This window comes from Lacerta agilis, chromosome 3 (genome assembly GCF_009819535.1).
Source record: "Lacerta agilis isolate rLacAgi1 chromosome 3, rLacAgi1.pri, whole genome shotgun sequence".
NCBI lineage: Eukaryota > Metazoa > Chordata > Lepidosauria > Squamata > Lacertidae > Lacerta > Lacerta agilis.
The window spans coordinates 34145529-34172720 of NC_046314.1; the positions used below are offsets into that span (position 1 = coordinate 34145529).

Sequence of the window (27192 nt, forward strand, 5' to 3'; positions counted from 1 at the left end):
CCAGTGCCTTGGTAATGATATTTAACATTTCATTGAGTATTTTTACTGAGGAGGCAAGAGGCTAATAATTGGCTGAATGGGGTTACACAATTATAAGTTAATAGTTAAACAGTTATACATTTTCTGGCATAAGTTCCGGTAATCTTGTGAAACAGGAAATAATAAAGATAGTGGTTAAATCCTGAACATATTCAGCAAGAATGAACATACTAGACTTCTATATCTTCAAGATAACCTGGTGAAATTTTGAGTTGCAGGGGGGAGTACTTACCTGTCGTTATTGTTACTTACCTTTTGATTTGTGAGGCACAATGCTGTTTTGGTCATTCCTTATTGTACCAATGCCCCTCTGGTACTGTTTTTCTGTATTTTATGTTTTTAATCACTGAGTCCAGTGGGATAAGTGTTACTTCTAGGTAAATGTGTGTATAATTGCCACCTGAAGCCACAGAATCCTTACATTCCATTATTATGTAGCTGTCTAAGGATCCCTAATCAGGGTGTGCAATTATTGGTAGGTAAAAGCAGGTGCCTCTGGCACTGTCCAAAAAGATATACCTCACTTCATCGGGATTACTAAAAACAACTAACTTCTCACTTGCCACACTTTAAAAAACCAATATTAAACCCCTCCTGTGTCACAATTTTGCTATGTACTTTATGGCAGACTTACCCAACCTGCTGCCCTCCCAGTTATGTTTGGCTACAACTGCCATCAGCCCTGGCCACTGGGAGTTGTAGTCTAACAACATCTGGAGGGCTTTGGGCTGAGAAGGCTGCTTTATGGATGTCCTGGCCCCACTGTGCTGGTGGCTGCAGCTCTTCTTGCCACACTGTCAGTTTTCTTCTTGTTGAAATGATTGAAGACTCCACAAGCAATGCTTAGTGAATTGTTACCAGTACTTCCAGGGTGTATGTGTACACACACGCGCACGCGCACACACACACACACTTTTCTCAAGGTGTCAAACAGCACTTGATTTAATAAGATGAAGGCAGCTGTATTATTATTAACATCTTCAATGTTCAATTTCCTTTTCAACTTCCCCCTCCTCTCATTTATTGATTTTCTCATCTTCCCTTATTGCCATGGGTTGCACTTTTCCCTTTCTTTCTTTCCTTCCTTCCTTCCTTCACTCACTCTCTCTCTCTCTCACACACACACAACACAGGATGGAAAAGAAATAGATGGAGGAAACAGCATATAATTCTGTAGGTCATCCTTGTGCCTCAGGGTGCAAAGAGTCCCATAAATAGCCAAGAATTGGTTATGGGCTATACAATTAAGCTGATGAAAGAAGTAATCATTTTCATAGAGCACATTATGTGAAAATTCACCTTTTTTCTTATCAGTGCCATCTCAACATTATGACATTTACAGCAGTTTTTTTTTTTTTAAATGGTGATGAATTAGTTATAAGCATACGATATGCAGGTTTCTCCTCTTGGGCTGATATTTTGAAATGAGGCTCCCGGCAGTGAAATCTTCTCAAGGGATTAGTTTTAGATTATCCTGAATTTTCTAACTAGGGCTTTTTAACCCCTTCTCTCATAGCAAATACAGTCACCAACTAGGTAAGTTAGCTGTGCCAAGAAGACATCGTTTTATTTTCACGCCAGTAGCAGAACACATAGACACCTTCAGTTTTCAAGACCAATCTAGATGCGGCGTTTGCCATGCAGTTTAGCCTTGCAAATATCTGTATATATAGTTAGTGGTCTATGCCCGTTTGCACATCACAATAAACCAGATTATTGGTTATAGTTTGTAGTTAGTGAGGAGATAGTTTAACCACAAGTCCCAATTCAAATGACATGCTGAGCCAAACCATAGCTTGGCTTGGTGCAGCAGCAAAAAGAACCAGGGGCAGACCTACCAGCCCAGGAGAACCATGTGAAAGTCTCTATATGTGCTCTCATTTTTTTTTTTACCAGTAATATCAGCTACAGCAGTTCAGTTCAGCCATCAGAATAATCAGCTGTTTGCCTCCTGAGTTGTATATTGTATCATCCAGCGTGTGTTTTCCCCAGCTTCCGCATCTTCTCATGCATTATGTGTATAACTGACACCCGCACTGATGAAGTGTCAGCTTTTTGTTTTGGCAAACAAAATATTTTCCAGCACCATTGCTTGTGCCCAGCTTCCCTTTGTTTATGTGTTTATAATCATGCTAATAATGATGAATCAGTTCCCACAACAGCTGAGAATAAATAACATCTGCATACACCAGGTCTGCAATATCAAAACACAGAAACACCGCATGTTCGTCATTTAAAATACCACTCTTTTTTATCATCTGTCATATAATGGCGTAGCTGAGAGACAAATAACCGATCCATTTAAACCCTGTTTTGTGCATTTCAAAGGAATAAGGCAAGCCTTAATGATCTGAATGTTAGTGCCATACTGCCAGCCTGCATGAGAAAAGATAGACCTAATGACACCATATGAGGCAAAGGAGACTGAAGGAAGAGGCTGTTAACATACTAAGGGTTGGTTAGTGCTTGCCTAGTGATCTGTGACAGACTGATGCTCTTTTAGGTGAATTCAATAGAAGGTTCAATCTGCCTGTTCCCCTCTTTCCTCTCCCAGATGATCAGGAGGATAACCAATCTTCTGATGGGGGCATCACACACCAAATGGGGTTTCCTAGTTCCAGGAACCTCCTTGTGCAGTGATTGTTTGCTTTTGTGCTTTGTCCAGCTAAGGAAACAAATTCAGAAGCGTCTGTTTTGGAGTACTGTGCTGCTAATGCAGCGAAAACAATGCGGGAGGTAGCAGTTATGAGTTATCAGTCTCTGTAGCCCCAGCAGGCGCTGTGATGCTCCAGCGGTTTGACTTCACCCCTGGAGGTGTGCCCCATTGTCTCTCGAAACAGACGGAGGCCAACAGCAGCACTTGCTTTTCAGTTCTCTTGCCAGCTGAAAAGGCTTAGCACGATAATATCACATGCTAATCATAAGTCTTATTGCGCCACCACCCCAGTTAAAATGTGATGCACTGAGCATTGTGCCATCAAGCTATGATGTTGTTCTAGGGCAGCACAGATGCTACACATGTGATGTAGGCAGAACTAGCAGCACAAATATTTAAGGTCAGAGTGCAAGCTGGCACCTGACCTTAACCCCTCAAAGGGTGAGATGGGGATCTCAGGAAGTTGGTCTTACCCATCATCTCCTGCCAGATCCTTTTAACTGGAGCAGTCAGAGACTGAACCTGGAGCCTTCCGTCTGCAACCAATGTGCTTTGGCAATGAGTGGTAACTTCTCTCCACCTGAACTGCTCTACCAATGTTCAAAGGGCCCAGACTTAACATTGCCAATAGCAATGAAGGAGCAGAGGGGGCCTTCCAAGGCAGACAAAATGCAACCTGTCATAAAAGGCACAGTCAGTCAGTGTGATTTCACTGCAACGCCATCTATCAGCCTCTTTATGTGTTCGACTAATCACTTGGTATAGTAAAAATTAATTAATGGATTAAGTATTTTGTCAGAGGCTAAATGTCTTTTGCTTTGAAAGCAAAATCTCCTCAGGATTTATCCAGCGGTAGGAGACCATTATCCTGTGACAACATTATAATCCACTGAAATTATCTATGTATTACCATGAATGTTAATGTGCATTTCATTTTGGTAATAACTGGTGTAAATTTACTCCTTTGGCTCATGTTCGGAAATATTCACTGACAGTACTTTTCAGCAATACCCGTTTCTGTTTTAAAATTAGAGAAGTGCTTTATTTTATTTAGTCTGGGCTGAATGTGGCCTGCCAACCCACACAGCTTTACCTCAAGATCTGAGATAGTGCTCTGTTCCATAGAGCTCAAGGACAGACTTAGTATTTTATTCCCTGGCCCCACAGGAGATAAAAGACCCCTCTGGCTGTCTTTTAGATAGGATCTCTAAAGAGCAGTGGGGGGGGGGGATATTTTATCTCTGATTTCAGCACAAAGGACCACAGTGCTGAGATTGGGAGATAAAAGATCCCTCTCTCTGTCTGCTAGGTAGGATTTTTAGAGTGAAAAGTGTAAAGTTAATTCCACATGGTGGGCAGTTAAGCTCTTCTTTGTAAACCAGGGTTTCCCAAACTTGGGTCTCCTGTTGTTTTTAGATTACAATTCCCATCATCCCTAACCACTGGTCCTGCTAACTAGGGATGATGGGAGTTGTAGTCCAGGAACACATGGAGATCCAAGTTTGGGAAACCCTGCTGTTGGATGAGGTGAGCACGGCAACATGTCAGCCATGACTTTTGGTGTGGCTCTCAAAGCCAGCCCAAATTGTAGAACCCCTGCTATATTAGAATTGCCCTTTCTTAGCTGAAATCTTTTCTCAATAAGCCTAATTATTAATTTCAGTTCTCTTCTCCACTTCAGAAAACAAGTAATCAGAAAAGAGGATACAGTGATTTTGAGCTCAAGAAAGTTAGCATCTGTTTCAGTGGCAGAGCTAACTACAGCGCCCCCCCCTATTGCACTTGCCAGCTGTTATTACCAATCTATCTATTGCCTTCAATAAACGAAGCAATAAGAGTCACTCAAGTATCAAAGTACCATCAGCGGTAAAATGGAAGCATGTGACTCATGCCAGCACCGTTGAGCTGCGTTGCTGAATTGCATTTGTATCAGTTTTACTGGGCATTTTGCCACTAGCAACAAACAAAAACATTGGTTTTATTTTGAATAAATATGGCATATTAGTAGGGAATGGTTTTTTTTGTGCTGCTCTCCCCTGGTAACGAGAATAGATTCCTCTGGATTAAATTCTTAGACACAGCAATGAAAAAGACACCAACTATCTTCAGGATGATGCTTGTGGCTGGTAATTAGATGAGAAAGAGTGAACCAAAGCCATTAGATGCTAAAACCTAGAGGGGAAAACTGCATTTCTATTTCAAGCCTTCTCTGCAGGATTGGCTACTGCACTCTGAAATATTAAATCCTTGTTTGAAAAAAGGACAAGAGGCCATCCTTAGCCTTCTGGGAATGTAGCTTGTTGAGGCTGTCATAATGATCCAGTCAGGTTTGAAATCATCTGTCAGTGCCCAGACTCCATCACTTCTTCATTGTGTATGACAACCCAAGATGCTTATTAGCAGAGAGAATTGCATCATAATTCAGCATAAGAGCTGGCCAGGCCCCAGACATCATCTTCAAATTTGAGAAATGTTTTGTGTTTCTATTCCCAGGCCATTTCAAATGTTTTGGCTCCTCAGCCAGCACACTGATAAAAACCCCAAGTGGAGTGCCCTTTCAGGTTTGTAATAGCTCATCCAGATCTGCTAATGAGGAAACAAAGAGTACTTTGACAGGTATTAACTAGTGTCTGGATGTGGTCCTTGCCTTCCATTGTATCTGAAGCTGTATCCCAGATATGATATACTATTAGAGCAAAAATGAATGCCCATAAATTTAAGATTGAAGCACATTCCGAATGGTTCTTGCAAGTTTCATCCAACCTTCCATCTGTCGTTGTTGTTTTCCTGCTTACAACCTGTGAATTCCTACCCTTCCTTTCTGTCTTGCTGTTCAGCTTTGCCTGATTTTGCAATTACAACGGAGCCCTAAACAAGTGGAGGTGGTGTTATCTCCAAGTGTTACCACTTCTGCTGAACACAGTTTGTGTCTTTTTTTTCTTTTCTTAAGGAGTTTGATTGATTTATGAGCTCAAACAAAGCATTTGTGTAAATTCTTATTTTGCATAATTGCTTATAACCACCTGGGATAATCTGGGTTTCCAAACGGCAAGATGCCCAGTAAACTGAGGTATTGAGGCAACCAGGAGACAAAATGTAGGCCGGTGGACATTTTTCTTCTCCGCATGAGGGAACAGTGCCTGAGTGCATTCATGAGTCTGCTGCTTCTCTTCCTCTGCTCTGCTTCAGTGGGTACACATGGAAGTTGTGCACCTGAACATTCCAGGGGCCGGGTGGTCTATGTGCACCTCCCACATCTCTGTCCAGACCCCCCTCTCTGCACTGCCAAAGCTACTCAAGATCCAAATCTTGAGAGGGAACACCAGTTAGAGGCGAACAAAACCCAGTATCTCCAAGAATGTCCTGGTGGTCCGCTTCTCTGTGCACATGAGGTGCCAGGGGGATAAACAGGGCTTTATAGATTCCTTCACATGTGAATATTGAACCTCACATGGTGGAGAATTGTATCCAGGTCACAAAATGCTTTTATTTTTCTTACAATGTGTGAATTTAAAGCAATATGGCTATAATTACACCAACATTATAGGTCTTCAAAAAGGAGAGTAAATTATGGGAGTCCCTTGCTAGTGGCCTACCCCCAAAGCCCAACAGACAGTTGGGAACACTCCATATCCCAAGTGATGCAAGTAGGGGAAGTTTGGTTGCTGAGAAAGACAGGATGGCTAAAGTTGCCTTGTTCTTTGTTTAATCATTGTGCCCGAGAAATTAATTTTTTTGGCATTCGTTCAGTAAGTCTGTCAAAGTTGTTCTGTATTGATGGGATAAAATGGCTAATACAAGTAAAGCTAAAAGGATAAGGGGGATGGGATGTAATAACAAAGGAGAATCTATTTTAAACACATTTGCTGCAGTATTTTTTTTTAAGATGTATTTTATCATAAAGGCAAAGTAAGAACTGGAAAATTAGAGCTAATTTAACATAAAGAAGAGTACAAGCAGATGTGTAAAATCTAATTTAAGAGATAACATTGATTAGTGGGACTAGAATTAAGCATTGCAGAACATCAAAGGATGTTGAGAGTTGCGGTTTGTTTTCCTATGATGAATACATTCCAGAGGTTTCGGTTGTTGTTTTTAAAGAGTAATATATTTTAATTGATATAGCATTCGCCAACCTAGTTTCCCCCTCCCCCACCCACCATTCTTTCCATTCTGTGTTTTTTTTTAATGGAAATCATGTGGTTTCAACAGTATTCCCAAGTTACAAGTAGGAAAATTTCTTTAATTCAAAAATCTTCAAAATGAGGCATTTGGATTGTGAAACCAGCATCCCTTTGCTATAAAGCTCATTTACTTAATTGAGCTTGTGCCAGCGGAGTACTTTTTTTAGGATCTGAGCATGAGAGACTTAGGTGGCCACCACCCATATGTACTTGAAGGCTGCTTAATTAGTTAGTGCACTAAATTTCCCTTTGGACCTGTTATCATCTCAATCATCCTTCATCTTGTCTGATTTCATTCTTCCCAAGCTGCCATTGAGAGTGCTAATGTCAAGGATAGAATCAGGACAATTTTGCAATATGTCATGGCAGCTCTGTGTCTAGAAATCTGCACCCCTCCCCTCTCATATTTAACCTAATTTTCTCCAGTGTAACTTAAGCTTCTTGTTCGGTCCTCCTTGGCTAATGAGAACAATTGATCCCTGTTGTTTCAGTATGAAAGACCAGCACCCCTTGGCTTATCATCTAAGTTTAATTGGTTGGGTACTGGCACCATAATTCCATTTGTACTGTGTCAGCAACTGCAAAAAGTAGTAAACTACTGAAATTCACACCGGAGCTTTTGCTAAGTGCTTTGTAACGCCTCTGACAACTTTTGTGGCAGTGACATAGAACTATTCAATGTGCGGGGAAGGAGGGCTCCTTTTTTCTTTTCTTTTTAATTAGGGATTTGCCAAGTACATTGTGAACTTCCAGGGTTAATATTTCTTTACTATGAACAATGTAGCACATATTATTTGAAACAGAAGATGCTTTCCTCTCCTGCCAGTTCCCTTGGGTAGTTATTTACAACTGTGCTAAATGAGAACATGGCCTTCCCTTGCAGGAATGCGTACCGTTTGTAGGGGAATTGCCAGGTTGTGTGTAAGCAATGCCAGCCCCAAATTTTGAGAGGCCCTTGCCCAAGAGACCCAAAATGGGACCACTGTATCTGACTTGATTTGCTCCCTTTTCACCGTTAGTAAGCACTGCACTATTCACGTTCTCTTTCCCAGTCTGCACAGTTGCCCAGAGGCAGGTGGAGGGTATTGTTTCACCTCCTCACTCTTGTCATTGCCTGTATATACTTGAAGGGGGCAGTGTCAGCAAGGAGGAGGAGAGCCGGGAAGCTCCAGGGATCAGCAGCAGGTGTTTTGTAGGTATGTGGGCCTTTGCAAAGTGCCTGACGGCGCTGTCCCTGTGTATAAGACGTAGGGTTAGGGTTGCATGGAATAAGTTTATAGAAGGAAATGTCTTTAGCCGCAAAAGGATATGCCGAAGTTTATGCACTGAATTCCTAGGACGCATTCCATCATGTCAAAAAGATATTGACCGCATTCAGAAACAAACCTTGTGCGCGTTCACTCTAAAACTAGGCCTGCACATCTTGTAATCTACCAAACATAGGTCAAAAGTATTGTGACCTGCCAGCCCCCACCCCACACTACAATTCTCTAGGCTCCATTCGTGGCAGTGCTGGGTTGTATTCAGCTTATCCCAGGTTTCCCTAACCTGTGCCCGCTGAGAGTTGTGGTCCAAATGTATGGAGAGCACCAGGTTGGGAAAGGCTTGCTTAGCTGGCCACAGGTTGTGCAGAACTACCCTAAACCCATGCTTGGAAAGTGATTGGTCTTGTTCACACAACACAGTTTGGGAGGGGGGCTCAGAGGTGTATGAAAATGTCACCATTGTATTCAGTGGAGGGTCACCAGAATTGTCACTGTCTTACCACTTGCCTTTGTCTACCAGTTGCTGGGGATCACTGGTAAGAAGAGTCATGTTCTGCTCACGTCCTGCTTTGAGGGCTTTCCATCTAGGTGATCAGTATGAAAACAAGTTGCTGGACAAGATGGGGCTTTGACCTGATCCAACAGGGCGCTTTCTTATGCATTCCCCGTGCATGTTGACAGTGGAACAAATCACATGGCTCTTTGGATGATGGCCAGTGTGTCAACGTTATTTTGCCTTATATGTAATTTCAAGAATTATGTTACATTTACTCTTTAAAACCGTCCAAGACGAATAGAATGGAGCAGAGAGAAAAGGAAGAGGGTGGGGGAAGGAAAAACCTATAGCGCTCAAGAGTTGTACAAAGGTTTAGAGAGCCACCTGCCCCAGCTTCCTGATGTGGCATTATTATATTTTGAACTTAAGTCAGTGTGTTGATCTAAATGTGCAGATAGGTGACATTTTGAACAAACTGGTGATACTCTGCATGGTTCTCTTATTTCCATTTGGGTAGTTTTCTCGTTCCTGCTGAGGCTTTGTACAGTGGTTGCCTTGACTACCACAGAAATCAAAATAACTTCAAAGATCAGCAAAACCATCTTCACGGTGTGCCAGTTTGCCTCTCGTTACAATACTCTAAGCTTTTTATATTTTATTTTAAGGGGTCCTAACACCTCCTGATTCTTCCTGCTGGCTTGGGTACTGTTGTGTAGTAACAACAACAACAACAACAACAACAACAATAGTAGGCTTAAAGAAAGCATTGTGGCAGGAGGGAGAGAGGATTTGCTTCAGTTTCTGGTAAGGCGCTTTCAGGGAGGCTCTGCCATGGCTGGAAATGAGCCAGGAATATTTGTCTTCCATTTCCAGAGCTGCTGGTAGTACCTCACAACAGCTTGGCCCGCAGTGGCACAAATCCACAGGTCATTTTACATTGGATACATGCCCGGCGTATGATCAGTCCACTAGACAAGAGTCAGCATACACTGAATGAGTACTCAGTTGGCTTGCACAGCACCATGCCAGATTTTAGAAGCACAACATGTGCTGGTGAGACAGAAAGAGAGTAATTTGCCAGAGCTGCTGAGTTCCAGGTGCCCATATGGTGACCGGCGCCAGGGACTGCTTGTCCGATAATGGAACAGCACCTACCTGGAATGGCTTAATAATGCCGAAGTAGCTGAGAAAGGTTGTGACTTGCAGCTCTTCAAGCGGCACACTCTGAGAAAAATAAAACCGCAGAGACTTTCCCTCTCCTCTGTTCTCCCAAAGCCTCAGAGAAGCTTCACGCCTCCTCAGTCTCCATGTCAAGGAAGAGCCATGCAGAATTGTCACTAAGTGGCTTTCTCAGGAAGCATCAGATATGGTTCTGAGGACACCAAGCCCTGGGATTCCTCCTGGCCTCCCTTGCCATCTCACAGGCCCTGTTAAGTGCTCTGTTGCTGCTGAGCATATCTCCACCATCTGCTTAATCACTGGCAATGCTTGAGCTTCTCTTCTACACTAGAGTGCTCCCAGCCCTGTTATCAATGACTGGAAACCTTGATGATGATGATGATGATTTGGCCGGGGAGGGGGTAGCCTTAGAATGGAAAGCAAGCTCCTTTTGCTTTTTAAACTTCTGTTTCCTCACCTGGATCCATCACTGGCAAACCACATTGTGGTCTGCCGTGTCTCGTTTTCCAATTTTCCCACAGTGACTGATACATGCCAAGGCAATGATACATGCCAAGAGTGTGGTGCAGCATTTTGACTTTGCCAGAATACATTCCAGCTTTCTTTAGGGGCTAGCGAGCTCGCTACAAATCTGCAAAAACCTTGAATTTCCTTAATTAAAGGTTTCATCTTCGGCATCCGAGTGATTTGTGAGTCAGAGCAAGGAAACTTGTAAGGCAGTGTTGAAATGGTTCTGCCAATGCAGGTTGCAGGGATCAATTGATTAGCTGAGCAGAGTGTCATCAGCATAAGAGCACAGGGAGGAGAGAGAGAAAGAAAAATCATTCTATACATAGTGATATCAGCCAAAGATAATAGAGTACAGTATGGGTGGAAAACAAACGTGATGCCACCCAACTTGATGCAAAATGAAATAGCCAAGAACCCCAACTCAAGATTTGTGCTTAGCAGCTAAGAATAGCAAGGTTAATTACAGATAGAAGGGAGAGAGGTAGGCAAAATTGCAGCCTCATCCAGATGTTGCCACAGCCCTGCTTCTAAAATAATTAGTAACAAGGATTTACCATAAAGCTGTCATGGTGTTAACACCTTGAAGGATGGGGAACCATTTATCTGCTGTAATGATATGCTTGTCATGCATCAGGAAAGGAATATTAATGAGGAAAGGAATTGTGGGTGGAGTGGGGTGAATAATGGCATATTTAAAGAGACGAGGAATTAAAATCAATGACGAGAGACACACACACAAAAAAACAACCAACAAATGAGTCATTTATTAGGCAGTGAAAGATTTAGCTAAGCACCTACTGAAAATGCTGCCCTCATTGGGACGTCTGCTTCAGGCCTAAATATTGAGGTCTGTAAGCTTAGCAGCTTGACACAACTGTTGAGATAACGTACAAAGCAAACCACTCGGAATTGTACCAAAACCCTGTGGCCTAGACTTCATTTGAAATCTCATTTTTTTCCACTGGGAGAAGACAATACTGAAATTAAAGTGCTATTACAGCATCACCCTAATTTATAGCATCATTGATTAATAACACAAATGTATTGAATGTTGCTGGAACGACTGGCTGTGTAACTAGCAGAGAAGGAGAAATTGTTCCTTCCTCAAGGAGACTGCAGTCTAAACAAGAAGCCGCCAGCCAAATTGGGCATGATTTAAAGTTTTAAATTAGAAGTCATGGATATTTAAATGTGTTCTCTCTTTTTAGTAAATCCTCAGTGAAAGGCCAGCTTACAGGAAACATATATCCTCTTAGTGCAATGATCGCAAGCACTTTATTAGGGGACACAAATCATGCTTCCTCATTGAGCATGAATCTCTTACCTATACATACATGCATATGTAAGCAGCCATATCTCTCCAAATAAGCACCAAAAATCCTAAAAGAGAAGCAGATATCTACTCCTACACAACTTTTCAACGATAGACATTTATCTATAATTTGGAGGTAAAATGAAAGTTGGCACGGAGCTCTACACCAATATGACTTTGAGGAACACTGAATTTCACTTTGCAATGCAGAGAAACACTGTCAAGGCTGCATCAGAAATTGCTGCTTCTAAGAACCAAATAAGAACCCTGCTGGATCAAACCAAAGGCCTATGTAGTCCAGCTTCTTCTACCCAACAGGTGCCTCTGGGAAGCCTACCAGCAAGACACGAGAGGAATAACCTCCTCCTGCTGTTGTTCCTCAGCAGATGGTATTCAGAGCCACACTGCCTCCGAACCTACAAGCAGAATGTGGCAATCAGGACTCGTAACCATGGATAACCTTGTCATCCATGATAACTTCCAGATGCTGTTGCATAGTCCACCTTGCCTCTGACCCTGGGCAACCCAAATGTGTCTCCTGCAGGCCCTGCCTGTGGCCCGGCGCAGGTGCCTGATTCACCTATACACACACTGGTTAGCTTTGCTGCCTGTGTATGAATGGTTGATGGGATATGAGCATTCTGTATAAGACACTCCCAATGCAGCTGCGATGGGAAGGAAATCACTACGGCTTATGGGTGTGCGATGGGGGCCAAACATTCCATAGGTGATGGAAACTGGTGCAAGGAGGATGGCAGCTTATGGTACTTGGATTTAGAATTGGAAACCCTCTTTGAAACAGATCACTAGTGCCACAGTCTAAGGAAATCTGCTTTAAAATGGGGAGAGTGCAAAGAAAGAGATTTTCTTCCCAGATGTTCCGAAGTGCAGAACATTGCATGGGTAGAACAATCTACTTTCTCTTCATTTACATGATAGCCCACTCCACACCCACCTGTTTTTCTCCCCATCACAAGTCTCTCTCTCTCTCTCTCTCTCTCTCTCTCTCTCTCTCTGTGTGTGTGTGTGTGTGTGCCTGCCTGTGCCTGTGTGTGTCTGCATGTGGGTGAGTGGTTCGAGGGTGTTGTCTGAATGCACAAAAGGCCACCACCTTGCTGAAGCTAAGCAGGTCTGTGGCAGGTCAGTGCCTGGATGGCAGATCTAGAAGAAAGGTAGGGTATAAATCTAATGAAATAAAAGAAAGAGTGTGACAGGTTGTAGACCTTGGGGCGCATGAATGATTTAAATGCCCCTGCCCTAGCCATACCCACTGGTACAGCTGTAAAACTCGACAAATTCAATCCAAGCATGCAAATTCAGGAGGAAGGAGATCCTGTGTATAGGATATGCACAAAGATTATTTATAGAGAAGCCATGGAAAAAATAAATAAAATGTTAGGAATCTTTGCTATGGCTGATTCCATCTGCCTTATAATGCCTGTGCAGTTGCCTTTAAGGCCTCTTTAGCAGGGATTCACACTTCCTTAAGAACCATTAGCACCTGATTAACACATGGCTGGAACATTTCCCTTGCTTCATTCATTGTGTTAAAATTAAAGGAATGCCATTGAGGAACACAGTGTGGTTATTTCTTTTAACAGTAAGCAGATGAGTTTAAAAAACAACAACATATGTACATAATTTTTTAGGTAAATGGACAGTAATTTTGGTGGAGACCCTTAACATGATAGAGAAATGAAAGTCTCTGGAGATGTCTCTGCAGATGTTTGTGTCATATGAAACTTACCATATTGCAATAAAACTATATACTATAGGATCATAGTATCATAGAGTTGGAAGGGACCCCAAGGGTCATTTAGTTCAACCCCCTGCAGTGATTGGGCCTTTTGGGCTGGATACAATCCCCTCCCTTTTGTTGTAAGTGCTTCTGTGTGCTTGGAGGGGTGCATCTATGCATTTGTAGAAGACATAGGAGCCAACTCCATGGGGCTGTGGGGTCTTTGGCCCCCACAATAAAAAAATTAAGGGACCAGGCCCCCACAAAGTTGATGGGCATTCCCATTCAAATTGTGTGTGTGCACTGCATCATGTGATCAATTACTACTGCAAGTAATTTAGTAAAAAAATGATGTAGGTGTGATGTATCTGGGGGGTGGGTTTTGGGCTGCACCTCTTCTGTGATGCACAGTTACAGGTAGGTAGCCGTGTTGGTCTGCCATAGTCAAAACAAAATAAAAAATAAAAAATCCTTCCAGTAGCATCTTAGAGACCAACTAAGTTTGCTCTTGGTATGAGCTTTCGTGTGCATGCACATTTCTTCAGATACCTGAAGAAGCAGAATTTTTTCAGCACAGCAAACTTTTCAGCATATCAGTTGTAACGTCAGGGTAAGAGTGTCCCCGTGCCATGAGTTACCGGTACTGAAATGTTCCCCACTGGTGGGACATTTTAAATGTCCAGCCTGGCTCCTTTCGTTCTCTTAAACAGGGACTATCCTGTTGTAAACTGCTGAAGGACATTTCTAGCAGGTGATACAGCTTTCTGCAGAGCAGAGACAACATGGGAAAGTCAGAATACCTGCAGTGGGAATACACTGAAGGCTGCATGCTCCAGCCAGCCAGCCAGTTGCTGGTATTAAATAATTTCTTGTTCCAGCAGCTCTTCCACTGATCTCATATGCAGTGTGCATTTCCTAGGGAAAGGTGCCTGTTTCTTCTTTATTTAGAGGATTCTGATATGGAACTGTAAAGTGGATGGGTTTAAATCAATACACTATTTTAATCCTATACCATGGCAGGCTGCCATGCAATAAAACCAGATTGCTGCTGCTTCAACTTATTTTAATCACTAATAGTGAGAAATGGAATCGCTGCTGATTTTCCCTTTCCAGCCATCATTTTGATTACCAGGGAAACGCCCTCAAAATTGCAACAGTTTCTGTTCATAAGATCTAATATGAAATCTGAATCGATATTGGCGCATGTGGGATGGAAGTATACTGTGGTAAACACCAATTAATGCAGATGCCCCCCAAATTCCTGCAGTATCTGTGTAGGAGGAGTGGGTGGGCATGCACACTTTGATGAAGTGCACTGTGGAAATGCTCATATATTCCAAAGACACATAAGACTTGCACCTGGCAGCTAGACTGCAAGGGGGGGGGGGATCACAGCTAGTGATGCCATTTAGTCAGAAGAGAGGAGGGAGAGGTGTATGTTTAGTGTGGCTGCAATGTCCTGTATCTAAATACCGGTAAATACCCAGCATCAAACAAGGGTCACCTAAAACATTTCTCAGTCCCAATCATTTCAACATTTCCATGGGAAATGAAATTGCTTTGCTTTGGCAAGATCCTGCTCAGTGATACCAATCTTACCAGTTTTAGGTGTATTTTTTGTTTCTTTTGAAAGATGACTCTTCCTCACCAGTCCACTTTGTAATTTGTAAGGATTTAGATGATGATGATGATTTCTAATGTTCTGTATCTGGAATTTTGAAGATCTGAAAGTTAGCAGTGAGATAGATAAAATGTGTATCTACAAATGAGTTCCTGGGCAGAAAATGTCCCACTAATCAAACAATTTAAGGAGCTTTGCACGTTCATTTGCTCTTGCAAGTGTTAATTGTGCCCTTGGCTTTATTCTTCAGTTATTCTTATTATTCTTGGGCCATTGGGCTCTGAGATGTAGTTATCTCTCATACAAAGGACAAAATCACCCAATTCCAAAACGACCAGACTTGGGTCTTGAAGATTAGTCCTTCTAGAAAAACAACCTATGGACATATTTTGGTTCTAAACTCTAATTGTGTTGCATTTACATTATGTGAATGTTAATGCAACCGTCTATCTACCTGTGAATACTGCAGGCCAACAGACTTTTATTAAATTAAACCAGGCTATGGCACATGTCCAATATGTGATTGCCAGTCATCTATAGCCCTAATATTTAATTATGAAGCTTCGTTATAAAAATGCCTGTGGCCTTGTCAAGGGCATTTTTCTTCATTTTGCATTTTATCCTTGAAAGAAAAGGGGGGGAAATGCTTTACGTGCTCTTGAAAATATTCTGGAACTGCTAGAGTCAGAAAGGGTAGCATCCTCTGAAAAACAATTCACATCTTAATTCAGCTTGGAAAGGATGGAGAGCCATCCAAGGGCTTTCTTCCCTTCTGGACAACTCTTCAGGGGTCACATGTCAGTAGTGGGTATGACTGGAGCCAAACATTGGCAGAGCAACAAATGTGAAGCAGCTTTGTTTCTCAACACACTCAGGCATAGTCTATCCTCCATCCAGGCAAGCGAGAAGCACTGAATGTGCAAGAGCACATTCTAGCCAGGCAAAAGCACTCAAGGAGAATGCAGAGCAGAACCAGTACAGGGAAGTGGGCTGGTTCCTCCCTTGTCTCTGTGGCAGCAGTTCCGGGGGGTGAGGGGCATTGAAGGAGCAGCCACAGAATCAGAGCACAGAAGGAACTGCCCTTGTGTCACGGTGAATACTGGGTGTGTTTCTTTGTTAAATGAACAGTTTTGTAATACCCCTTAAAATAGCCACGGCTTTAACCCATTTCTATTCACTTTCATGCTTAATAGGGCTTTGGAGAATCCAAATAAACTTTGTGCTGCCATGAGTTGAAATAACAAGTTAACAAGAAATATATAAACAAATTCCTTATGTTATCTCTGTTGAATATCATGGGAGTTTGGCACAAACTAGTATTCTGAAAGGAGTGGAGAATTTTCAAATGGTTGGATTTAGCAACAACACTAATAAAAAATAATTAATCTAAGAATTTAATAAACAAAAATCCAGGGATGTGGGAAAGAGGAGATTTTAAGAATTGGTTTGGATTTCCAATACTTGTTGTTTATATATTTGAAGTGTGCAGCAGCTTTCTCTTCTCTTCTCTTCCCTTCCCTTCCCCCCTCTTTTGACTGCATTTCCTAGAAGCATGAAAATAACAGAATAATTTGCTACCTGACACAGACATCTGTCTTCAAAGGCAAATTGTTTATTAAAGAGAGGAGAAGCAGGTTACTCAGATATTCATGCAAGTTAAACATTGAAAGCTCAATTAAGTCTTCCAGAGACAGAGATTGCATTGAAGAACAGGAGAAGTAATGCAAATTGCAGCGACTGGAAAACTGAAGCCAATATCTTTCTCCTTGTGGTGTCTGTGGAATAAGAGTACCCAAAAACCACTTCACTGTCAAGTTACCTTAAAACAATGACAGTGTGAGCATCCCCACCTCCACCCCCCACCCCACCTTTCCAGTCAAGGAAATTGACGTGCCATATCAGAACTGTGCTAGATATAACCGCCCAGCAAGCTGAATCCAAAAGCATCTGAAATGCTTACCTTAGAACAACGGCTACCCAAAAATGGTCTCAAACTACATATACACTGAACCAAGCATTGACAATTCCTCTATTCCTGGGTGGCACTTTGTTCTCCAGAAAGTGGTGCTGGAGACAGAAATGAACATAGAACTTTCCTTTATACCAAATCAGGCCATTGGTCCAGCTAGTTCAGCACTACCTGAACGTTTTAGGTCTTTCCCAGCCCTACCTGAAGATGGCAGGCATTGAACCTAGGACCTTTTGCATGCATAGCTTGTGCTCTCCTTTCCTCGAAGGAAAGTACTTCACATGGTCCTTGGGGGCGTACCCCATATTAACCTTGTGGTTGTTGTTTTAAATTGTTGTTGTTAAGTTTATATATTTATCACATTTATTTTAAATATATATCCTCCCAAAGGAGCCCAGGGTGACAAACAACATGAGTACATACAACAAAACCACCTTAAAAACTATTCCAATACAAATGCAGACTGCAGAAGGTCTCAGCTTAAAAAAGGCTTGTTGAAAGATAAGGGCCTTCAGTAGGCACCAAAAAGTCAACAGAAATGGAACCTGTCTATAAGATTCAAGGGAAGGGAATTCCAAAGAAATCTATTCAATTTGTCTAATCCTTCTTCCTGAAGTGGCCCAGGGCAGCAAACAACAAAACAGCAAAACAATACAATTAAAATCATTTTAAAAATCCTAAGACATTCTAAAGCAGTAATGCCCTTACAGCTATTAAGCTCCAGCTTGCCAGGGTCAGTATATTTCAGCTGTCAAATGCTTTGGTGAACAGGGATGCTTTTAAAATTCCTCCTGAATGTTAATAAGGCATCCCTACCCGCTGGGGCCACTGGTAGACTTTGCTACACTAACTGACTTCCATATGGATGGGTCAGGATTTACAATAAAGTTGGTGCCATCTGGTATTAAGGGCTTCACACTTGTAGAGCACAGATGCCCAGGCATAGCCAGGGCATCATTTAGAGAATTCATGGCAAAATGCCACATTAAAATGTAGGCTCTCGTTCTCTCTTTTACACCTTTAAGATCATTTCCCGCCTTCTTCTCATGAGAAAAACTGAGGGGAAGCATTTCACTACCCCTTGTTTACAACTGGATTAAGGCCACCAGGAGCCAGATAAAATTGCTTCACGAGTGCACTAAGAAAGAGCAATGGGGAAAAAACAAAGCCCTATAAATTACCCAAGTCCCAATATAGCCGTACTGGGGAAAGCCGAAGGAGGTCAAAGACAGTCGCTTAACATTTTTTCAACTCTTATTTATTTACTTACTTACTTACTGTACTTACTGGTATATAGCCTGCATAAGAACTTACACTCCATTATTGAAGATTGACTCGTGGAGAGACAATTTGAGACTGATAAAATCTCTGACAATATATCCGAGTATGAAACTTATATAAACTTCATTTAATGAAAGCGAAGTAAGTTTCATACTCATAAATATTCTCACAGAGGTTATCAGCATCAAATTGGGTTTCCGTGAGTCTGTTTCTTTATCTTTATTGCACCCCTTCCTCCAAGGAGTTCAGGGCAGTATATACATTATTCTTCATTCCTATTTTATCTTCATCTTCATTTAAACCCTGTGAAGTAGGTTAAGCTGAGAGATAGTGACAGGTCCAAAGTGGGGGTGAAAATCTTAGAATGGGGGTGGAGTCTTTCACTTCCACTGGTCTCACTCAGATTATTATTATTATTATTATTGGTAAATAATTCATAACATTTGATATTGCAGTTATTTTATTTCTAGTGCATTTTCTTATTCATGCTTTGTTATAATATCTCTTCTTGTAATTGGAACCTGTGGGGAAAATGCACGTCAGTGGCGTCTGCCCAATGAATAGCCCAGAATAGTTTTAACAAGCATTACTGTCACTTGAGACTTTACTGACCTCAGTAGGCCAGAGCACCCATTACCACCTTTGGTTGGTGCACAAACTATGGCATTTGCTGGACAAGAGTAGCCTTTCCACCTCGGTCCATACATTGGTAACTTTGTGTTTTAGATGGCTGTAGTGCACTGTACTTGGGGCAACTCTTGTGCATGGCTCAGAAGCTGCAGCTAGTGAAAAATACATTTGCTAAAGTGCTTTGAGGAATACCCAGCTTCACACATATCACATGGGTGTTGAAAGACTGGCTGCCTATTAGCAATGTTCAAGTTTTCATGTATTAGATGATAGATAGATAGATAGATAGATAGATAGATAGATAGATAGATAGATAGATAGATACTTTATTGTCATTGTACGTAGTACAACGAAACTGAATGCCATCCCACATTTACAGCAACATATACACATTTATACATTTACAACCACACATACATACATACCATCCATCACGACTCCCCAAAGATCATATCATTTGGTTACAGCATTTAAAATAGTTATAGCTCTTGGATAAAAACTGTTTTTTAGTCTATTCATTCTTGTATTGTTCTGTATCTCTTGCCCGAAGGCAACTGTGCAAACAGACTATATCCAGGATGAGATGAATCCTGTAAAATGTTGTTTGCTTTTTTAAGGCAACGGGAGCTATATAGTTCGTCCAAAGATGGGAGAGGATGACCGATAATCTTTTGGGATGTGGTTATGACCTGCTGGAGCATTTTCCTGTCGGTGACTGTGCAACTGGCAAACCAAGCACAGATACAATATGTAAGAATGCTCTCTATGCTGCCTCGATAGAAGGACACCAGCAGTCTCTCACTCAGGTTGTTCTTCTTTAAAAGTCTGAGGAAATAAAGTCTCTGCTGGGGCTTCTTTACCAGAGCAATGGTATTAGCGCTCCAGGTCCTACCCTTCTTGATAGTAACACCCAGAAAGAAGAGTTTGGATTTGATATCCCGCTTTTCACTACCCGAAGGAGTCTCAAAGCGGCTAACATTCTCCTTTCCCTTCCTCCCCCACAACAAACACTCTGTGAAGTGAGTGGGGCTGAGAGACTTCAAAGAAGTGTGACTAGCCCAAGGTCACTCAGCAGCTGCGTGGAGGAGCGGAGACGCGAACCCGGTTCCCCAGATTACGAGTCTACCACTCTTAACCACTACACCACACTTGAATACACCCACCCTCTCCACCTAGTTCCCACCAATATCCAAGTGCCTCTAGTTTGGACATCAATCTATGGGGGAGGATAGTGTTAAAAGCAGAGCTGAAATCCACAAACAGCATCCTCACATAGCTCCCCAGTTGCTCCAAATGGGACAGAGCAGCATGGAGAGTAGTAGTGATAGCATCTTCCGTGGATCTATTTGCTCTATATGCAAACTAGTAGCTATCAAATGCCAGTATTAAGTGAGCCTTAAAACTTCCCTGTCTTGTGCATGAGATTCCTGGCATTTTTTAAACACACACACATACACAAAAAACTTACAGCTTTTGTAGAAAACAAAACAAAAACAAAGTGTTCCATTTTCAAGATACTGTAGTACTAGATAGGAGATTATTATATTGTCAGATTACTTATCTTCAACGTCTAAATCTTAGGTTCTGGATCCAGTTGGGATACTCCTCATCTTCCATGTACATCAGGGATGGGGAACCTGTGGTTCTCCAGTTGTCATTGGACTACAACTTCCATCAGCTCAAGCTAGCATGATCAATGTCCAGGGTTTATGGGGATTGCAGTCTAGCAACCTCTGGTGGGACGCGGGTGGCGCTGTGGTCTAAACCGATCAAAAGGTTGGTGGTTCGAATCCCTGCGACGGGGTGAGCTCCCATTGCTCGGTCCCAACTCCTGCCAACCTAGCAGTTTGAAAGCATACCAAAAAGTGCAAGTAGACTAATAGGTACCGCTCCGGCAGGAAGGTAAAAGGCGTTTCTGTGTGTTGCTCTGCTGTCAGTGTTCCGTTGCGCCAGAAGTGGCTTAGTCATGCTGGCCACATGACCTGGAAAAACTGTCTGCGGAAAAACGTTGGCTCCCTTGGCCTGTAAAGCGATATGAGCGCCGCAATACCAGAGTCATTTGTGACTGGACTTAACTGTCAGGGGTCCCTTTACCTTTACCTAACCTCTGGTGGGCCACAACTTCCTGGGTTCTGCTCTACATCATTTGAAAGAACAGAAATACAAACTGCTAAAGGCTACTTCTACGTGGCACGTAGTAACCCAATGCCAGCTATTAATATTAATTTTATACCACTTTCACTGTGCACAAAGTGCTTTCATTTTAGAATTATTCACCATCACATTGAGCTTCATATAAATTATATGAAGGAGGTCATTATATTCCATTACTTCAGAGTGCTGAGAGATCATCTTTCTTGAAAACGCCAAGCCAACCATTGTAACTCTTATTCAAACCTGTACTGTGCAGGAATTCACATTCCATGTGTGTTGAAATAGAACATTTTGTCTAAATTAAAGAGACCAATTTTCTCCATAACCATATATGTATTTATTTCTCTCCTTTTATCAGAGTAGTGAGTGTGCACTTTTCTCAACATGATCAGTGTTCTGTTCACGCACAATAGGTTCCCTTGGTGATCTTTCAGTTAAGGATTCTGCATGGGGAAGAGCTCTCCTGCCGCAAAACTCTGCAATATAAAAATACTCTTAAAAATTTACAAAATCTGCCATGGAAGGCAAATAATAACTGTGCAGAATGAATTCCTTATATTTATGCCCCAGCTACAGCACGTAAGCTCAGGCATCCTCTGATTTTCTGTGCTTCCACTGTCATAATATTCCTGGTAGCAACTTGCAATCTCATACATACTAAATATGCTTTTACCATACAACTCACAAGCAAGTTTTTCATGAATTCTGCCCCCACCTCATCCTGTGTCCATCCATTTCTGTGCTATATATTAGTAGTTGCATGTATTGTCAGTGCAGGAGTATCAATCCACCAAGCTGCGCCAGCATAGTAACAACACATCAATGCCAAATGATGCCTTAGACTCTCAACTCACTATCTATTAGCATGTTGATTCAACAGAGCTTATTAAGTCTCAAGCATGACTAAGACCTTTTAAAAACACCTCAGAGTAAAAGGAAATTGGGCTATTTCCAGTCGTCGTCGTGTATTCGTTCATTTTATGACAACGAGCTTTGACAATGAGCATTCATCCTGAATTTGTCCCGATTTGCTTGTGCAGTGCTTATACATCCTCTCATTAAGAATTTGTTCACCCCCCCAAACTTTTCGGCACATTCCCCCATCACTTTCTTAATCAGAAAATGGCTGTGTGTTTTGTAACTGAAAAAGGTCATGCAAGACTATACAGACTAGAGGTGACCATTGTCTGACAATGACATTGAGTATCTTTATCACCATCTCCTGCACGCCAGCCCTAACGCATGCACTGAATGCTGTTTATTATATTTACATCCTGCTTTGCACCTAGAATCCTCAAAGCGACAAGCAACATTTATGAACACTCCCATTAACCATCTGACAAGTTAAACAAAAGCCCTCCAGAACAAAGAATATTTAGTTCTCATATAGTTTCCAGAGGGCTTTCTAGAACCTTCAGTATAGGACACTGCTCCTGGTGAGGATTTTCATGATTGGACACTACATACCACCCACGGGAGATGCTGTCCCAAGGTCCCACCCTCCGGGAGATGCATAAAACAGGAATTTATTGCCAGAAATTTCCCTTTCTGCTGAACTTAAGGAAGGGGAGCAGATCCTGAGATGTTCCCAGAACAGGCATGCCATGGTGCATTAGCTTAAACTTTAGAATACAACAGCATACGAAGAGGCTGCTGGATCAGGCCAATGAGATTTCTGGTCCAGCATCCTGTTCTCACAGTGGCTGGCCAACTAGAAGCCTGTGGGGAAACCCACAAATGGGATCCAAGCACAATAACATTATTGACAGTGAGCGCCAGAGCCTATGTAACAGGGTTCACCTAATCCAGAATTGGATTTCTCTCATGCATACCAACACACACTTCTATTGTTCATAAGAAAACCAAATGTAATTTTAAATTTACTTAGGGAAGGGAATAAAACACACACACACACACACACACACACACACACACACACACATTTAGACTAAAGTCCTATACCAGGCATTGGCAAACTTGGCCCTCCAGATGTTTCGGGACTACAACTCCCATCATCCCTGACCACTGGTCCTGTTAGCTAGGGATGATGGAAGTTGTAGTCCCAAAACATCTGGAGGACCAAGTTTGCCTATGCCTGTCCTATACCCATCTACCTATGAATAAGCCTCACTGCAGTCAATGGGACTTATTTCTGAGTGGGCAGTAAAATAATTGCACTGTTAATCATGTGAACTTAAGTGTTATCTTCTGCAACTTTCATTTGGTCTACATGCTAAATTCTTTTTTGTCCATCATAAACTTAGTAGCTCAGGTATACTTACATGGATGGGATTTTTGTTTCCTTGGTTGGATTTCAAAACCATCTTTTCATGTGGACAATCTTGTATACTGCAATATTTTACCCAGTCAAGGGGAGGAGGCGAACAACCTGAATGGGATGATTGGATAGCATACTGAAGCTGTTAAATATAAGGATGAATGGTAATAAAGTAAAGTTTGGTTCCACAACTACCTACTGTGGCTGCTTCTGAAGATCAATATGCACGCTATAACTTTCCTCTCTTCTATTCTTCCCTGTCTGTTCCTGTAACTGAAAATAATCCAGTTAGTAGGTTTAGTGCATAGTATGTTTTTCCCTGCCTGTCACTGCAGGCATTTGCAGGTACACCGTGTTGAGCCTAAATTTTTAATCACCGAAGTCAATAACACGTTTGTCCCTGCTTTCATGGGGATTAAAATAGCATGCTTTTTTAGAAATTGCTGTGCTAAACATTCTGCATAGACTTGGAGCCTGGTTCTCAAACCACTATACATTGAAATTATCATTGCACCCTCAGATCATATGCTCACCAGTCCTGAAACTAATGATTTCGATTTTAAACTGCAGGCTAAGTTCTGATGGCTCAAAGCAGCTTCTCTACCCACCCCACAATGTCCCCACATGCTGTAGCCCCCAGGCGCTCCTTGAAAAGCTACTTCTGAGGGTGGCAGGGAGACTCCAGATCAACACATACCTCCCAAGTGCCCCAGAAAAAAATGGGACACCCCATTTTTATGTGAGATCGCAGGGGCTATTTGGGGTGCCACGACTTTGCATGCTCCCACACTGCACTCTCGCCCCCCAAAAGTGCATTTTTGTGGCAAGAGTAAGTCGCAGGTCACATGACTTGCCTGGGAGTGCGTCCCAGTTTGGGGCTTGAAAAAGTTGGACGGTATGTCATGAAATGCAGTACTGAGGAGGGAGTTTATTAGCAGAAAATGGTGACCTCTCCCATTGTGTACGAGGACGTGCTTTCCACTCATGCAGCGGGCTTCTAGAATTCAAGCCATGAAGTCTAAACTCTTGGAAGTTATTTGAGGATTGCCATGGTGTGAGTTTTGCTACCTAAAACTTCAGCCCACTGAATGTAAGAAGTTACTGCATACTGAGTCAGAACCTTTATTCTGCCTGGCCTGTAATGTCTCCACTAACAGGCAGTGGCTTTCACATAGGAGGTATTTCCAGTCTTACCTGGAGACATCAGAGATTGAACAGGGAAGCTTCTGCATGAAACACAGATGCTCTAAGACTGAGCAACATCCCTTTATCTTTTCACTTAAAGAAACTCTGTGGTATCATTATGACTTGTAATACTGTTCACCAACAAAATATTGAGGAAAGCATTTTGATTTTAATAGCTCTGCTATTTCTTTTGGTTTTTTTTAAAAAAAACAGAGACTTGTGCCACTCTAAAGGCTAAAACATTTATTATGGGACATAGATGGTTTTTGTGGTTAGCTGCAGTAATCTGGGATCCAGAGCAAACTTGTCTGGAGTGCTGTTTGATGGATATATCATTCGATTTGCATAAATGAATTGTATATATTTTGAAGTATTTTAGTAAATTTCACCTTTATGCTGTTTCTATTTATCATTTTGTGATTAGGAATAATTCTGCTCTCTTTCTGTGTTGTGACAAGGCATCTTCTTAACACCAGTATAGCAGGCAGGTACATCAGTTTATATACTTAAGATCAGGAAGTCAAGTAGCACTTTATGATTGAATTGGATTAGATGCTGATTTGAGATCACAGAAAATGAAGCATTTGAAAAATGAGCTTGAAACCCACCCCACCCCCCCAGTATAAGTGCCTAAATTGCCAAATCCACTTTCGTCTCTGCATACATAAACACTGGGAGCAAAATCCTTCCCCACATAAGTGGCTGTCGCCTGCATACAGAGCTGGGAAGAGAGAAGAAAGACACATTGTGGGACATTGGCAGTCAAATATCTAACAGTTAGAAAGTCTAGGGGCAAACAACCACAGAACTGTACTGCTAGATAGGCAGACTCATACCATAGTACAGTGGTGCCTCCGGTTACGAACTTAATTTGTTCTGGAGGTCCGTTCTTAACCTGAAACCGTTCTTAACCTGAGGTACCACTTTAGCTAATGGGGCCTCCAGCTGCTGCCGCGCTGCTGGTGCACAATTTCTGTTCTCATCCTGAGGTAAAGTTCTTAACCTGAGGTTCTACTTCTGGGTTAGCGGAGTCTGTAACCCGAAGTGTTTGTAACCCGAGGTACCACTGTAATGCAATTGGTGGATTGAGAGCTCTGTGCGATGTCATTTCCCCTGTTTACTGTAGCAGGAAAAACCAAGACATTTAATCCTTCCTGCCACCTCTCTCTCTCCCTCCCTCACCACGTCTGTCTGCACCGTCCTTGAGCACAGACTCCATTTTTGTAATCAACTAAGTATCTTGAAACCTAGAACTATTTTTACCTGCATAGTTCTGCAGCCTTTGCTGTGATCCAATGCAATACTGTTAAGTAAGCAAAGGCTATTTTTAAGTTTCCTTTATAAGTTGTCGTCTGAGTGTTTTGTTTGTTAAGAGGGGTTTTAAAAAGGGGGAAGCCAGCTCCCTTTCATGAGCTGGAATTGCTCAGAAAAGGAAAGGCTTCACAGCCTAGTTCCAAAGCTTATATTTTTGTTGGTAAGGATGGAAATTTAATACTCTGCTTAACCCACACACATGGGAGACTGGAGGGATAAATTTTATTTAGTACTGTATATCCTCTCCTAGCCATCAATAACCCATCCCACACTAATAACTTAATAATTTTAAATGTTCATTTGTCTGTTGCAAACAACTGTTTGCTGCCGGGAAATGTAACCTTTGCATTGTATCCTTTAAATTACTCGTGTTACTTTGATGCTAGAGTGCTACTGTGTCATTTCATATTATATTATAAAATCTCCAGTATCTAGGGCTCTGTAGTGAATGCAAAGCAGGGACATGATGGATCATAATTTACTTCCAATAGGAAAGTCAAGCTCACTTATATGAGCCATTGTGTCAAGTTTAATTAAGTGGTACAGTGTCAGATGAGAGCCTTCCATTGATGACTTCAAAGAGCCTCTCAGATGGTAGAAACTGACATGCATGGAGGGAGGGGCATAACCCAAATAACGGTGTAGTTTTTTTTACATTGTGTAAACCACACTTCAAAATATATAGAGATATGGCAGCTGAATATATAAAGAGGTTTCCCATGGGTTGAAATTATTTGCAGTTTGCAGTGAAATCTCCATAAGGCAAGGAGCTTTGCCCTCTTCCCCTTTGGAGTTCAAATGTACACTTGCAAATTTGTCTGTGGGTGAGGGGGAAAGAGATACTATTAGGATTGTTGGTTTGCATTGGTTCTATTCGAAAGCTGAAGAGTGCCCTACAGCTGTTGCATCATGCATGTTCTGTAAGGTTTCATAGCCAAAAGGAACACAAAAAGCAACCTACTTTTCTGCCCTATTGCATTTCTTACTCAAACTAAACGTGGATGGTTAGCAGAACTAGTGTATGTCTGAAAGATGTCCAGGCTGTGTCCACACTGGGGTGTTGCCGTATTCATGGGTTTGGCCACACATGAGGACTTTCAGTTTTGTGCCTCCAAAGTCTCTCTGTGTTTCCTGTCCACACTAGTGGGCAGTGCTTGATGAGATGCATTTGCGCTGAGCACTGTTCTCTCCTAACCTCAATTAGTACTTCTGCATGCACCATAAGTTCTGGAAACCTGAGGTGTGTTGTACACATGCATGCTGGTATTCGTTTTATCTGTGCTCACACACATTTTTTTTTTAAAAAAAGTTTTCTTATATACCAGATTTGACCATAAGTGCAGCCAACTTTATTATTATTATTATTATTAAGTGTGTTGCT

General features: G+C 41.9%; 1 protein-coding gene and 1 long non-coding RNA gene across 7 annotated transcripts in view; one reads left to right on the forward strand and one right to left on the reverse strand.

The window, feature by feature from the left end:
* ADGRB3 (adhesion G protein-coupled receptor B3) overlaps positions 1-27192 on the forward strand; it is a 424323-nt gene that overhangs the window by 352116 nt on the left and 45015 nt on the right. The window lies entirely within an intron of this gene.
* On the reverse strand, positions 21357-23587 carry LOC117043501. The gene is made up of 3 exons (XR_004426198.1): positions 23512-23587; positions 23317-23423; positions 21357-21510 (listed from the first exon to the last, which is right to left on the reverse strand). It is a non-coding gene; the product is annotated as an uncharacterized LOC117043501 (long non-coding RNA).